The sequence below is a fragment of the Danio rerio genome, chromosome 10 (assembly GCF_052040795.2).
Source record: "Danio rerio strain M-AB ecotype USA chromosome 10, GRCz13ab, whole genome shotgun sequence".
Classification (NCBI taxonomy): domain Eukaryota; kingdom Metazoa; phylum Chordata; class Actinopteri; order Cypriniformes; family Danionidae; genus Danio; species Danio rerio.
In genome coordinates this window covers 1,482,501-1,499,367 of record NC_141030.1, presented here as the reverse complement: position 1 = coordinate 1,499,367, position 16,867 = coordinate 1,482,501, and the positions used below count along the sequence as shown (strand labels likewise).

The 16,867-nt window shown below is 35.0% G+C and overlaps 1 protein-coding gene and 1 long non-coding RNA gene across 7 annotated transcripts in view; one reads left to right on the top strand and one right to left on the bottom strand.

The window, feature by feature from the left end:
* Positions 1 to 6,856: 6,856 nt before the first annotated feature.
* On the bottom strand, positions 6,857 to 10,282 carry LOC147841942 (uncharacterized). Its single transcript, XR_015500727.1, has 3 exons — positions 8,754 to 10,282; positions 7,522 to 8,129; positions 6,857 to 7,465 (listed from the first exon to the last, which is right to left on the bottom strand). It is a non-coding gene; the product is annotated as an uncharacterized LOC147841942 (long non-coding RNA).
* A 2,468-nt stretch (positions 10,283 to 12,750) lies between these two features.
* pdlim5b (PDZ and LIM domain 5b) overlaps positions 12,751 to 16,867 on the top strand; it is a 90,285-nt gene continuing 86,168 nt past the window's right edge. For 4 of the 6 annotated variants that reach the window (XR_015500271.1, XM_087269004.1, XM_087269003.1 and 1 more), the window contains exon 1: positions 12,751 to 12,854. The gene's annotated coding sequence lies outside the window, so the exon portion shown is untranslated. 6 annotated transcript variants of the gene reach the window in all.

Here is a 16,867-nt window from a genome sequence, read left to right as displayed (position 1 = left end):
GAAATCTGATCCTGCACCTCATTTTACCAATCCCCCTCATCAACCGCCTCCTCCCTCATCCACTGTTCACTTTGTTCCGCAACTCCCCAACCCTCTTCACTTTCATTCACGACATCTGTCCATCCTCGGGTACTATCCTGGATCCGTTACCCAGATCTGTTCCGAGACTTCGCAATTCACAAATTAAGCTGGTTCTCAACAGTGTTATTTAGACACCTCACCCCCGAACCCAACCCCGCTGTCTCCTGGATTTTCAGGGACAAATGTTGGCAGGTATGTGTGTGAGCCCAATGCAGGAGTGCATTAAAGCAGTGTAGTTAAACACCAGCATATTTCTCCATTCCTAACCATGACACACATTCAGTATTGATGCACACAGCAGCAATAGCTGAACCCTTCTGAACCTTGACCACCGCACGTGTGTAGGAACAGCTGATGGTAGCCAAAGCAATAACAAGCAGCAGTGGAACGTGAGCTCACAAAAGCATTTAAATCTGTAAACAAAGCGGCACACGTGGTGTTTTCACCAGGGCATTAGACGGGATATGAGAATATAAAGAGTTAACCAGATGCAGTACAAGTAACAAAACACAATTAAATACAGAATTTGCAAGCTAGAGAAACAAAGAGGCAGCCATTTTAATCGCACTTACTTACACTTGTTAAATGGAGGACGAAACTGATCCATGAACTGTGTACTGATAAAGTTCCTGTCGAGCTCTGACAAAGTCCCATACATCAAGTCTTTTCTGATCCTTCCTTTAACAAACAGCTGACGAATCCCCCGTTTTAAGCATGTCGATTCCAGAAGTACTCGTCAGAAAAGGAACCAGCGGTGCTATAACTTTAATCATAAGGTAAACACAAAACAAATCATTCCATCCGGAGCTCCTTCACGGGACTCGACACTTGTAAACACTCTGGTCCAACGGGTTCGCATGGCTCTCAGTCCTGCCTACACTCGTCAGCGCTACCAAGCAGACCAATCACAGCGCTTGCGGTATGCAGTTACATTTTTGAGAGTGCGTGTCAGCGTCGAGGGCTGCGGCAGAGCGTGCACTTGATTTAAAAGTATAAATCAGCCTTAACACTTCATTTTAAGCTGTAGAATCTACATGTGCACTGACATTATTCATTACCATAGGGGATCCCACTTTCTCAGAAAAAAGGGTATGGGACCTTTCACTAGGGTGGTACTTTATAGTTAAAACCAAAAATTTCCCGTATTGGTAAAATTTGGGTACATTTGGGTACTAAAACACCTTTAAAGGTGCCAAAATGGACTGTTTGTTTACAAATGTGTACTTTTTGAAAGGTATCAGTGAGAGCTCGCGTATCTTTATTTCTGCATCATAAATGTGCATCATAGTAGGCACATTTAGCTCGATCACATCATACCTGTTGTTTTAAAGCAGATGTAAAACCAGAAAACAACATCTAGCTTGATTTAGTTTAATGTTGATTTATTTGTTTATTATTTATTTTGTGGGTTAATTAAAAAAAACCTCTGTATTATTATTATTATTATTAGTCTAACAAAAGTGCTTTGCTTTATTTTCCCCAAATTGGACCCAATAATTCAGTTAAATTGTAGCTTATTTTGAAAGTCAAACATTTCCTGCGTGCACAAAACATTAAGCAGATTGACAGGATGATTCCTCATGAAGCGTCTCTCCAGAAACGCTGTTTTGTGTCTCAGTTTTGTACTGTACCCATCTCTTGTTTGTACGTCTCTCCAGCACCTTTTGTTCGTGTGAGCCGTCCCATAACCAAAACAACCCTGGTGTACTTGCACTTAATCCTGTGGCACCTGGAAATAGTTGTTAGCAAATCCTATTTTGTGGAAACATTGATAGAATAGAGTGGTTCGTCAGGGGAAATGAATGGATATTTGTGTAAATATATGTATATAACAAGAGTGTGGCCTGAAAATTCATCATCATCCAATTTCCCAGCTAACAACTTAATGTTCTACAAGCATTCTCTTAACATTTCCATTCATTTTATATTACTCTATTTACAACCTCCAGTTGTGTATAATATGTATTAACTTTATTCGCAATGTTTTCAACACATTTCAGTCTCATGTTATAATAATTTTCTCAAGACGTTATTTAAAACATTATTGAAACGTTCCATACACACTATGTTAATGTATTTTAAAAACATTTTCAATCAGTATTATGAGAATATTCATGAAGAACAACTAACATCCTGAAGACTGTTGTTGTAAAAACATGTATCTATAGCTGTGTCTTATTTCAGAGGATGCATCCTCCGAAGGATGCATTTGAAGTGCACTGCGTCATTGTGGCCCGATGAAAGCTGTTTTATTTATTTATTTTTTAATTCAAAGGCTCCTTTAAACGCAGCCTTAAAAATGCGCTTCATTTCCCATATAATGAAGGACACAACTAGTGGATCCTTCACGGCCTCGAACGTCGCGAGATTCATTGCATGCAACGTTTTTAAAAGAAAACTCTGGTTTAAATGTATGAATTAGGTTTATTGGTAACACTTTACAATAAGGTTCATTAGTTAATGCATTTACTAACATGAACTAATCATGAACAGCACTTGTACAGCATTTATTAATCATAATTGAACATTTACTAATGCATTATTAACATTCAACTCCATGCTTGTTTACATTAGTTAATGCACCGTGAGTTAACATGAACTAACAATGAACTACTGTATCTTCATTAACTAACATGAACAAATACAGTAGTAGATGTATTGTTCATTGTTTGTTCATGTTAGTAAATGCATTAATTAACATTAATTAACTAATGAACCTTATTGTAAAGTGTGACCGGTTTATTTTACTTGGATATCTAAACACATTAATAAACAAAAAGAGTCTGACGTGTTACTAAAGACTGATTTTATAGACCGTTTCCATGTTTGTGTACATGTATTGATCAAAGGAAATATATTTCCAGCTGGTATTCCTTGTTTTGCCTTCAGATCTCTTAAAATAAGTTTTAAAATCACTTTGAAAACAAAAGTCATTACAAATTTTATCAACAGGTGACGCAGTGGCGCAGTAGGTATGAGTGTGTGTATGTGTGTGAATGTGTGTGTGAATGTTTCCCAGAGATGGGTTGCGGCTGAAAGGACATCCGTTGCGTAAAAATGTGCCGGATAAGTTGGCGGTTCATTCCGCTGTGGCGACCCCGGATTAATAAAGGGACTAAGCAGATAAGAAAATGAATGAATGAATGAATGAATGAATGAATGAATGAATGAATGAATTTTATCAATGCTTTCTTGGTTGCCTGGTGATCTGGTATCTAGATCGTCTCATTTCAAAACGCTCGGTTTAGCCTGTGTGGACTTCGAAGGACTCACCTTTGAAGTCTGCATACTTCAGAGGATGCAGCCTCTGAAATGAGACACAGCTAATCACTGTTAGAAAAATGTTTCAGAGATATAATTTTAATGCATGCTAATACATCCTTTTAATGTTCTGAGAATGTTCCCTGTTAGCTGGGTTTACCGTTTCTTTAGTGGTTTTGAATGATGCATCTAAACCAAAACTGTATAATACTTATATATTATGTCCGGTGGCAATTTTTGTGCCAATCAAATGTTATCTAATGAAAATGCAAAGGGAACAGGCCAAGTGTTGTGCACGTTCCCACTTGTTCTGTGTAATCATTATTGTTCAAATGAATTTTGAAGTTGAAAATACACCAGAGATTTATTGTTGAAGTTGAACAGGTCTCTGGAGATTTATTGTTCCCAGCACAGTTCAACACGGCTTTGGACTGACTGAGATTAAATTCATTTAATTCATGACTGTTTATGAAAATGTGCTACCCACCAGCTGAATTTCCAGGATCATTTGTCATTCATCAGAATCTTGGAGCAGTTGTTTCTCCAAGAATTAGTGAAAATAGATCCAACTTTTGCATAAACCTACAGATGTTTAACACAGCGCTGTCCTCTTCCTCTTCCATAGGGGTGGATTTCATCATGGACCAGGACATTACTACATACAAAGTATTGTCTCTAAAGTTACAAAGAGTCACCTAGTTATTTGGCAGGTAACCCAAAAATAATGTTGCAACAAGTATTCCATAATTTAGATATCTCATCTTGGCGCCATCCACAATCCAAGGGTCTTTCTGTCACATGAAGAAGATTCAAGGTATTCAGGAAAGCAGTGGTTCTCAAACTTTTTTCACCAAATACCACCTCAGGAAAGAATTGTCTCTCTAAGTACCACCATATATTGACCGGTATTGAAATACAGTAGTGTAACAGGCCTAAATAAGCAGCTACAGCACTGCACAGTTCAAAAACAAGGCAGAATCATTCATAATATTATAAATATTTATTATTGTCTGCCTTTAAACATTATATGGTAACACTTTACAATAAGGTTCATAGTTAATGCGTTTACTAACTAATCATGAACAACACTTGTAGTCGGTGCAATAGCCTAGTGATTAGTGCGCCGACATATGGTGCAATAGCACGTCAGGGCATCTGGAGTTCGAATCCCAGCTTGACGACATTTCCCTACCTTACCCCCTCTCTCTCTCCCACTTTGCTTCCTGTCTCAATACTGTCCTATCTAATAATAAAGGCAAAAAAAAAAAAACACTTGTACAGCATTTATTAATCATAATTGAACATTTACTAATGCATTATTAACATTCAAGTCCATGCTTGTTTACATTAGTTAATGCACTGTGAGTTAACATGAACTAATAATGAACTACTGTATTTTCATTAACTAACGTGAACAAACACAGTAGTAGATGTATTGTTCATTGTTTGTTCATGTTAGTAAATGCATTAATTAACTAATGAACCTTATTGTAAAGTGTGACCCATTATAAATAGTTCGAACATTACTGTGCTTACAGGTAAAATAAATAAATAATGTTTAAATTAAATTGTGCTTTGAAAAATATATTGAAAATGGCACTTTTCTTAAACAGTAAAAAGAAAACTGCTGTACTTAAATGTAAGGTGTTAACATACTTATTCATTAAAACCTGGACATGTTCCTCAGACCTCATGACATAGACTATATGCTATCAAATTTCAATATAATGTTTTTGACAATGTTTAAGTAGATGTTGCATGTATATACAACTTATTTGTATATCTTTGAAATCTAAGCATGTACGTGTATTTTAAATATATGAATTGGATTTACATATTTATATTAGACATTAGATCTGCGTACTGTGTGTCAGAGTAGGCTTTCTGCGTCAGAAAAGCAAGTCATTAACCCATAATGAAAACTACAGGATACGCCCCCAACAATTGTTACACATATGGGACAAACATTATAAAATTGGATATAAAATAAAAGGTTTTGCCTGTTGAAATCAAGTTACTGATCACAACGGTGATATCGTATGCGACAAATGGTTAAAAGTGTGTTTATTTTTTTACTTTAATTATTCAGCGATTCCTCCGCGTACCACTAGAAGGATACCTGCGTACCACTAGTGTTACAAGTACAGTTTGAGAACCACTGCAGTAAAGAAACCCAGCAGAAAAATCCAGTTTAAACCAGCCTAGGCTAGTTGGCTGGTTTTAGCTGGTTGACCAACCTGGTTTTAGAGGGGTTTTGGCTACTTCCAGACTGGTTTCCAGCCATTTCCAGCCTGGTCTGGTCTGGGAGATGACCAGCTTAAACCAGCTTGACCAGCCTAGCCAAGCTGGGTGTCCAGCCAAAACCAGCTATATCCAGCTTAAACTTGGCCAAGCTGGTTTTAACTGGTTGTTTTCAAGCCTGACCAGCTAAGACTAGGCTGAAAATGGCTGGAAACCAGCCTGGAAATGGCCAAAACCCCTCTAAAACCAGGCTGGTCAACCAGCTAAAACCAACCAACCACCCGGAGCTGGTTTAAGCTGGATTTTTCAGCAGGGAAGAGGGAGGTTATGAAATGCTACGCATCACCGCCTGCAGTGGGAAGTGCACTGTCAAAGGAGCCTAGGAAGAAAGTGTACCTTTCCATTGATGACATCAGACTGCAAGACTGTGCCTGTGTAACCCCGCCGCTCCTACCCCACCTAACCCTCTCTGAGCTGGTTTGGAACCGGAGACCTTCCGCATGAGAGTTGGTTGCTCTAACAAGGAGGTTAAAGACCATGGCCTCTAGCGTCTGTCACTAGAGCACCTTTAGAGGTCAGGGGAGTGAGGTTTACCTGCATAGCACTTACTAGCTGGTCTCCGTTACACTCACCCCCCTAAACCTCACTCCCATCCGGGTCACGGCACCAATGTATCCCCACCGGTCCTACACCACCCAACCCTCTCCGAGCTGGTTTCAAACTGGAGACCTTCTGCATGGGAGTCGGTTCCTCTAACAAGGAGTCTAAAGACCATGACCTCTAGTGTTTGTCGCTAGAGCACCTTTAGAGGTCAGAGGAGTGAGGTTTACCTGCACAGCGCTTACTAGCTGGCCTCCGTTACACCTGCCCTATGCAGTCGGAGTCCAAAGTTTACCTGTCTATTAAAGGGTTATATAGTAAACAAACACTGTCACTAATAAACCCAACAACAACTACAGAATTCACAGCAAATGCACCACTGCCAACAAACAGTTAATCCAAAGAGCATAGAATCACCAAGAGGCGATACTCTAGTGCAATTTGAGAAACAGCCACTAGACGGCGCGGCGGCCCTTTTGGGATGGAAACTCCAATAGAACAACAACATGTTATAAGTCTGTAAAGTAAAAGTGCTGATGATTGTCATAAAGTGTTGTATTGTCGTCTTTCAGGTTGTATCTCTGCTTTAATGCACTTCTTAAATAAATAAATAAAAAACAAATCAGCTGCTCGCCATCATGACAGCAATAAGATCCAATGGACAGCCGATCACTTTCACTCCAGAACGGCGGAATCCGGGGCTGTTGCTGTTTCAATGGAACTTTATATTGAGTGTCGCCTCTTGGTCATTCTAAGCTCTTTGGTTAATCTACCTGCTCATTTTGGGGCGAGGCAGTGGCGCAGTAGGCAGTGCTGTTGCTTTACAGCAAGAAGGTTGCTGGGTCGCTGGTTCGAACCTCGGCTCAGTTGGCATTTCTGTGTGTAGTTTGCATGTTCTCCCATGGTTTCCTCTGGGTGCTCTGGTTTCCCCCAAGGTCCAAAGACATGCGGTACAGGTCAATTGGGTAGGCTAAATTGCAAGTGGGTCTCACTGCAGAGCCATTTGGGCAGAGTTGAGCTCCAGCGAGGGGGAGCATGAGCTCTCGCTCCTCCTTTCTTGCACTTCTTCTACGAGTGATGTCACTGGGGGTAGGGTTAGGGGAGGGGTTGGTGTATGCACTAAAACAGCTTATAGGAGGAGGAGCAAGAGCTCATGCTCCCCCTTGCTGGAGCTCAGCTCTGCTCAAATGGCTCTGCAGTGAGCACCGTCTCCTAAATTGTCTGTAGTGTATGAGGGTTTAGATGAATGTGTGTGTGGATGTTTCCCAGGGATGGGTTGCAGCTGAAAAACCATCCGCTGCATAGAAACTTGCTGGATAAGTTGGCGGTTCATTCCGCTGTGGTGACCCCGGATCAATAAAGGGACTAACCCGACAAGAAAACGACGATGACCTGCTCATTTCACTTACGGTTTTGTTTATCCTGACACTATCTTGAATTAATAACTCTGTTTAGATCTATCTTGAAATGACTTCATACATATTTCCCACAACTGTGCTTATGTACACTGTTAATCCTTTATCTATGTATGTGAAAGTGAAGTCAACCGAACAGCCTCACAGCTTCGTGTTTTCTCTGAATTGTCTGTCGATGTTGATCACAGAATGCAGCAATTGATTAAGCGTCAGTCTGAATTTACCTGCCATCATCAAACCATTGATCTCATTTGTATGAACTGAGGTTTTAGTGCTTATAAGGGGTGAACTATAGAAGTCAACATTTGGGGTTCTATCGTACAAATGTTTCAGCCTGGCGCAAGTAACATAGGTTTTGGGTGGCAAATGCATTGTGCGCCCTTTTGTAAAACCATGAGGATGCTAGTCCAGAGAGGAGGTGTGTTAAACTGAAACCATGCTATCGACAAACTAAAAGCTGGTCTAATGCCAGCAGCGCATGTTTAGTATTTTACTTTGGTTAATTAAAGGGTTAAATAACCACAGTTAAAACTACACTGTAAAAAATGGCCGTGATTTCAACGGTAAAAAACTGTAAAAATGCTACAGTACAAATCCGTAATCTGGTTAACGGTATGTTTCCTTAATATATACGGCGAATAACCGTAAATTGACTTTCCCAGAATTCCCTGCATGGCAAATAACTTTTTATGCATTTGGTTGACATTAATGTGGATCTTCTTAGTTGTTTCCCCATCAGTTATGTTCATTAGAGATTTATGTTACATCTAATGTTGATAAACAATGTTTATTTCATGACTTTAATTTTATGCGTGTTACCATACTGGTGTTTTGTAGCTGTGTCAGTGACACTGAGGACCTTCTATTTGCGGATTTGTGGGAGAAGTTGATTGTCATGAGCATTGGCTCATTATGTAACTTTCTCATCACCACCTGAATGTGGGTGTGCTAACGTGTCTAACTGTGTAACAAAAGATGTGTAGATGTTGATCAGTCAAAATACAGACATTTTACCTCTATAAATTACTAAAATACGGTAATTTACCGTAAAAATGTAAAATTACTTTAACGGTTTGTACCATGTTTTTAACAGTAAAGTACTGGCAACCACAGCTGCCGTTTTTTTACCGTAAATTTTACGGATTTATTTTTTACAGTGTAGAAGTTTACATACACTCTAAAAAGAGGAACATAACCTTTTTTTTTAAACTGTCTGATGGTAGATCATTAAACGTTTACCATTGTAGGTCCGTTAGGATCACCTAAATGACTTACACTGGCTAAATGCCAGAATAATGAGATAATTTTTTTATTAATTTCCAGACCAGGGGTCACCAAACTTGTTCCTGGAGGGTCGGTCTCCTGCAGATTTTAGCTCCAACCCTAATCAAACACACCTGAACAAGCTAATCAAGGTCCTACTAGAAATACTTGAATCATCCAGGCAGGTGTGTTGAGACAAGTTGGAGCTAAACCCCGCAGGGACACCGGCCCTCCAGGAACGAGATTAGTGACCCCTGTTCTAGACAGTTTACACACATTTCCTTGGTATTTCTTTAGTTTTGCTTTTAAACTGTATAACTTTAGTCAAACGTTGTAGGTCTCCTTCCACAAGCTTCTCACAATAGTTTGCAGGAATTGTGGCCCATTCCTCCTGACAGAATTGGTTTAATTGAGTCAGATTTGTAGGCTGTCCTGCTCGAACAAGCTTCTTCAACTCTGCCCACACATTTTCTATAGGATTGAGATCAGGGCTTTGTGATGGCCACTCCAAAACATTCACTCTGTTGAACTTAAAGCACATTTGAACTCATTTGGCAGTGTGCTTAGGGTCATGATCTGTCTGGAAGACCCATTTGTGGCCAAGTTTAATGTCCTGGCTGATGTGTTGAGATGTTGCTTCAGTATTTCTCCATAATGTTCTGTCTTCATGATGCCATCTATGCTGTGAAGTGGAAAACAGCCCCACAACATGATGCTGCCGCCCCCATACTGCACAGTTTAGATGGTGTTGCTAGGCTTGTGCGCTTTCCTCTTTGTCCTCTAAATGTAACACAGCTCATTACAGCCAAACAGTTCAATCTTAGCTCCATCAGAGCACAGGACATGTCTCCAAACATGAGTCTTTCCCCTGGTGTACTTTAGTCACATTCAATTGATTATTGTTTTAAAGATGTTTATTTGTACACAGATTGTGTTGCTCTCAATGACCATTTAGTGGCTGTTTTATTAAACTCAATAAAAATGTGTGTATTTTGCTCTGATAAGATAATTAAATGGGCAAAACAATTTCAGCTGTACTACATGTCTTGATACAGCACATGGAAACCTCTTTGTCTAATTCATAAGCATCTGTTTGCAGTCTTGCCTGTACTGCTGCTTCATCCAGTAGATGGCAGCATTTGACTGCTCTATTTGTATTAGAGTAAGTGAAGCACATCATCACTCACAGACCTCACCTGATCATTGAAAAGATGCTGACTGCTGAAAACAACACATGACAGCAATCAACATCTAATGCATTTGTTCACAAACAAGTTAGCTCTTCTTGTTATGAGCTAGAAGAATTTGCTGGTATTTACGGCATGCACTTTCACTCCTATGAGAGCTGTGATGGGGAAGTGATCTCTGTGTGAGGTGAGTGACAGTGGCATGAGCTGAGTTAGTTAGATAATTAGTTAGATAATAATTAGATAATTAAAGTAAAAAATAAAAACAGATAATTGTGACATTTGTACATTTTTAAAGGAAATATTTAGTTAGACAATATTAAGGTCAGTTAAGTCAGTTTTGAGGCCTTATAAAAGCCAGGGGTCGCCACAGCGGAATAAACCGACAACTATTCCAACATATGTTTTACACAGCAACCCAGTGCTGGGAGATATATTATATTATATTATATTATATTATATTATATTATATTATATTATATTATATTATATTATATTATATTATATTATATTATATTATATTATGTTATATTATATTATATTATATTACATTATATTATATTATGTTATATTATATTATATTATATTATATTATATTATATTATATTATGTTATGTTATATTATATTATATTATATTATATTATATTATATTATATTATATTATATTATATTATATTATGTTATGTTATGTTATGTTATATTATATTATATTATATTATATTATATTATATTATATTACATTATATTATATTATGTTATATTATATTATATTATATTATATTATATTATATTATATTATATTATGTTATGTTATGTTATATTATATTATATTATATTATATTATATTATATTATATTATATTATATTATATTATGTTATATTATATTATATTATATTATATTATATTATATTATATTATATTATATTGTTTTTTATTGTTTTATATTGTTTTATATTATATTATATTATATTGTTTTTTATTGTTTTATATTATATTATATTTCATTATATTATATTATATTATATTATATTATATTATATTATATTATATTATATTATATTATGTTATATTATATTATATTATATTATGTTATATTATATTATATTATATTATATTATATTATGTTATATTATATTATATTATATTATATTATATTATATTATATTATATTATATTATATTATATTATATTATATTGTTTTATATTGTTTTATATTATATTATATTATATTGTTTTTTATTGTTTTATATTATATTATATTATATTATATTATATTATATTATATTGTTTTATATTGTTTTATATTATATTATATTATATTATATTATATTATATTATATTATATTATATTATATTATATTATATTATATTATATTATATTATATTATATTATATTATATTGTTTTATATTGTTTTATATTATATTATATTATATTATATTATATTATATTGTTTTATATTGTTTTATATTATATTATATTATATTATATTATATTATATTATATTATATTATATTATATTATATTATATTATATTATATTGTTTTTTATTGTTTTATATTATATTATATTATATTATATTATATTATATTATATTATATTATATTGTTTTATATTGTTTTATATTATATTATATTATATTATATTATATTATATTATATTATATTATATTATATTATATTATATTATATTATATTATATTATATTATATTATATTGTTTTATATTGTTTTATATTATATTATATTATATTATATTATATTATATTATATTATATTATATTGTTTTATATTGTTTTATATTGTTTTATATTATATTATATTATGTTATATTATATTATGTTGTTTTATATTATATTATTCATTCAATTATTCATTTTCTTTTCGGCTTAGTCCTTTTGTTAATCCAGGGTCGCCACAGCGAAATGAACTGCCAACCCATCCAGTATGTTTTTACGCAGCGGATGCACTTCCAGCTGCAACCCATCCCTGGGAAACATCCACACACACACAATCATTCACACTCATACACTACGGACAATTTAGCTTGCCCAATTCACCTGTACCGCATGTGTTTGGACTGTGGGGGAAACTGGAGCACCCAGAGGAAACCCACGCGAATGCAGGGAGAACATGCAAACTCCACACAGAAACGCCAACTGAGCCAGTAAAGGCTCGAAACAGCGACCTTCTTGCTGTGAGGTGACAGCACTACCTACTGCACCACTGCATAACCATTATTATTATTATTATTATTATTATTATTATTATTATTATTATTATTATTTTATTATTATTATTATTATTTTATCATTATTTTTATTATTATTATTAATATTATTATTTAATTATTATTATTATTATTATTATTATTATTATTATTATTATTATTATTATTATATTGTTATTTTATTATTATTATTTTATTATTATTATTATTATTATTATTATTTTACTGTGTTTACTCTATATATCTTCTTTTAATTGTAAACTTTATAAATGCTTTGGAAATACATTTGTAACAGTTGTCATGCAAATAAAGCAATTGATTTTAATAGAGAGAGAGAAAGAGAGAGAGAGAGAGAGAGAGAGAGAGAGAGAGAGAGAGAGAGAGAGAGAGAGAGAGAGAGAGAGTAAATTGTGTTCATCGTCGGTGACGTCAGCGAGCGCGGCACAGTGAGTGGGTTTCCTCCAGCGCGTGTTAAAGGGGCGGAAGTCAGTCAGACAGCAGAGTTCAGTTGCCGGAGTTTCTCAGCTCTACTTCCTAAAGTTCCTCATTCTCAGTTTGACTTTACAGCAGCTCACAGGTGAGACACACTTTTACTCTCATTACAGTTACTTTCGCATATTATACAGAGAATCCCCAGCGTGAGGATATCAGGAATTGCGGTCCTGCTCAATCTCTGTTCAGGAAATGGTAACCGATGCTGGACGGTTAATCATTGTCGAGTTTGTTTGTCTCAATATTTTCCGCTCTGTCAGATTTCGAGTAGTTATGAAGACTGTCGATGAGGAAGTGGCTGTTAGTTGCTCAAATGGTCTCATGAAGTTTGACAAGGGTGTGTGTGTGTGTGTGTGTGTCAGTGTTGTGTAAATAAGCTGGGTTTTAGTTGCATGTACTTTCTATAACTGCACTCACGTTAAATCTCAATGGGATAACAACATTACTTTATATTTATCTTCCTCATTAAAATGTGATTTATGTTTGTCTGTAAGAGATATATTTCTGCACTTTTCTGCTAGTGATCATTATCTTGATCTCTTTACATTGTACAATTTTAATACGCAAAAGTAAGTTCTTAAAGACAATACCTAGATTTAATATTTTCCCTTCTGAACTTTTGTTAATTGTTGAATCTCTAAAACTTATTATTATTATTGTTATTATTATTTATATATATATATATATATATATATATATATATATATATATATATATATATATATATATATAATAGTCTTTTTCTTAATGATTGAGGCTTTGTAATTTTGTAAAATATTTCCGTCTCTTTCCTAACTTTTGTTATTGTATTTTCTCTATAATTAATTAATGTTATTGTTCTTGTATTCAATACAAAAAGTTGCATGTACGATTTAGGTAAGATTTAAAGTTGGTTTTATATTCGTACTCTTGTTCTATGACAGCTTGTGACACTCTCTATATTGTTTCCCATTTGAATATCCTGCCTAAAATTGCATATACTGTAGGTATGACTTCAAAGTAATATTACCACTATTTAATTGACTGCGAACAGTGTTGTACTTATAGTTATTGGCTGCTTATATGATTTCCCTATTTATAAATAGCTTGCAAATAATATGTTTTGAAATTATGTTATTAAGGAGAAAGTCTGAATGTGTGAATGTAATTCTATAACTACACTCACGTTAACTATATTAGGCATAACATTATTCACCGTCCTTGTTTAAATGTGATTTATAATTGTCTGTAAAATTATATATTTCTGTACTTTTCTGGTAATTATCATCTCAGGAGTGACATGGTGGCTCAGTGGGTAGCACTGTTGCTTCACTTAAGAAAGTCTCTGGTTCGAGTCCAGGCTGGGTCAGTTGTCATTTCTGTGTGGAGTTTGCGTGTTGTCCCTGTGCTTACATGGGTTTCCTCCATGTGCTCCAGATTTCCAGTACTGGGTTGCAGCTGGAAGGGCATCTTTTGTGTGTAAAACATGCTGGATAAGTTGGCGGTTCATTCCGCTGTGGCGACCCCTGATGAATAAAAGGACAAAATCAAAGGAAACTTTTGTGTGTGTGTGTGTGTGTGTGTGTGTGTGTGTGTGTGTGTGTGTGTGTGTGTGTGTGTTACATTGTACAATTTTAATACACAAAAATAAGTTTAAATAAAAATAAGTTTTTAAAGACCTAGATTTAATATTCTCCTTGCTGAAATGTTGGTCATTATTACATTTCTTAAACTTATCAATAATAATAATGATAATAATAGTAATAATAGGTTTCTTGGTGGCACAGTGACTCAGTGGTTAGCACTGTTGCTTCACAGTATCATGCAAGAAGGTCACTGGTTCGAGTCCTAGCTGGGCCAGCTGACATCTCTATGTGAAGTTTGCATGTTTTCCCCGTGTTGGCGTGGGTTTCCTCCGGGTGCTCCGGTTTCCCCCACAGTCCAAACACATGCGCTATAGGGGAATTGGGAAAGCTAAATTGTCCATAGTGTATGTGTGTGAATAAGTGTGTGTGTGGATGTTTCTCGGTGATGGGTTATGACTGGAAGGGCACCTACTGCGTAGAACATATGCTGGAATAGTTGGCGGTTCATTCTGTAGGGACCTCTGAAATAAAGACTAAGATTAATGAATGAATAATTTTCTTAATAATCACACGTTCATTCAGTGACAGCTTGTAATATGCTCACTATATTGTTTACCATGTTACTTTAAATGCTGGGTCTGAAATCACCTGTAAGTGTAAGTAAACTATTTATTATTATTTATGACTATTTATTATTATTTATTAAACTATTTATTTGACTGTGAGCAATATTGTGCTTTGATAGTCATTGGCTGATTATATGATTTCACTATTTACAATTAAACAGTCAATGAAATAGTGCTAATGTCATGTTTGCATGTGATTTCTGACCCAATATTTAAAGTACCATGGTAGACATTATAGGGAGCAGGTCACAATGTGTCACTGAATGAATGTGCAATTATAAAACCAACTTAACTTTTAGTTTAAGTTGCACATACTTGACAAGATTGATGCTAAGTAGATTTTACTAGGGCTGTGAAAAAATTTGGAACTATCGCAATAATTTCTTTCACGATAGTTCAACCTGAAGTATCGATTCAAGTTGGGCCAATTCAACTGGGCCATTTGCTCTAGTACAGTGGTTCTCAAACTTTTTTCATCAAGTACCACTTCAGAAAACATTGTCCCTCCAAGAACCACCATATGAGCAGTATTAAAATACAGTAGTGTAGTAGGCCTAATTAAGCAGCTACAGCTCTGCACAGTTTAAAAACGTGGCAGATTAATTACTATTATTAATAAATTAATTAAGATTTATTATCATTGGCCACTTTAAACCTTATAAATAGTTTGAACATTAACACTGCTGTGTTTATAGATAAAAAATTAAATTAATTTAAATTAAAATGTGCTTTTAAAAGTTCATTAAAAATGGTAGACTACTGTTCTTAAAAAGTAAAAAAAAAACTCATCTACTTATATGTAAAGTGTTAACCTATAGTATAATATTCATCAAAGCCTGGAAATGCTGCTTGGACCTCATAAATATAGGCTATATGTCATCATGTTCATATATGAACCATTTTTGATCATATTAAAAAATATATGTTGCATGTACATATGACATATTGGATTACTCTGCGTACCACAAGAAGGCAGCCCGCGTACCACTAGTGGTGCACGTACCACAGTTTGACAACCACTGCTCTAGTAGATGTCGCTAACTCACAATCAACAAAACGCTAAATAGTATGGTATCAGAATTAAGCATGTCTGCCTTAACTAACATTGCAGTTACTGAAAACTGCATAGGAGGAATGGGACATCAAATGGAAGGACTTGTCGTTATAACAGACAATGCGTCACACATGACCATGGCAGCACAGCTGGCCTGTTGCATGTAAAATGTTTCATGCATGCCATCAGTTTACCTATGTGCGACCAGTTTTCACAGCAAAATGTTCACAATGCTGTCAGTCACACTGTCAGTTTACCGCATATTAAAGCACTGTGTTCCAGTTTTGTTTACTTGATGCATTTTAATTTTTTTTAGTTTTATAAATAATTTCATTTATATGTGACCATAGTGGCATATTCATTTTAGTTCAGGGTTTAATAACAATATGCATTTAATACAGTTCAGTGAGTTCTCTGTTCAATCACACTGTGCAGTTCTCATGAATTGAAATGGATAAAAAATAAATTGGAATTGGAATTTTAATTCGTCTGCTGACTTTATCAAGTTGTCAATATAACATGACACGCATACTAATGCAAACTATTGCAATATATCACAATATTTATTGTATCGCAATATATCGTGATATACTGTATCGTGACCCATGTATCGTGATATGTATCATATCGTGAGGCCCTTGCCAATACACAGCCCTAGATTTTACATTCACACGTTCGTTCAGTGACATGCTCCCTGTACTGTTTTCCTTTGTACTTTGAATATTGGCTCTAAAATCACATCACATCATAGCAACATTAGCACTGTTCATTTGTCTGTAAACGATGTTGTACTTGCATTGACTTCTAATATGATTTCACTATTTAGAATTGGCAAATAAAGCTTTTCTGAAAT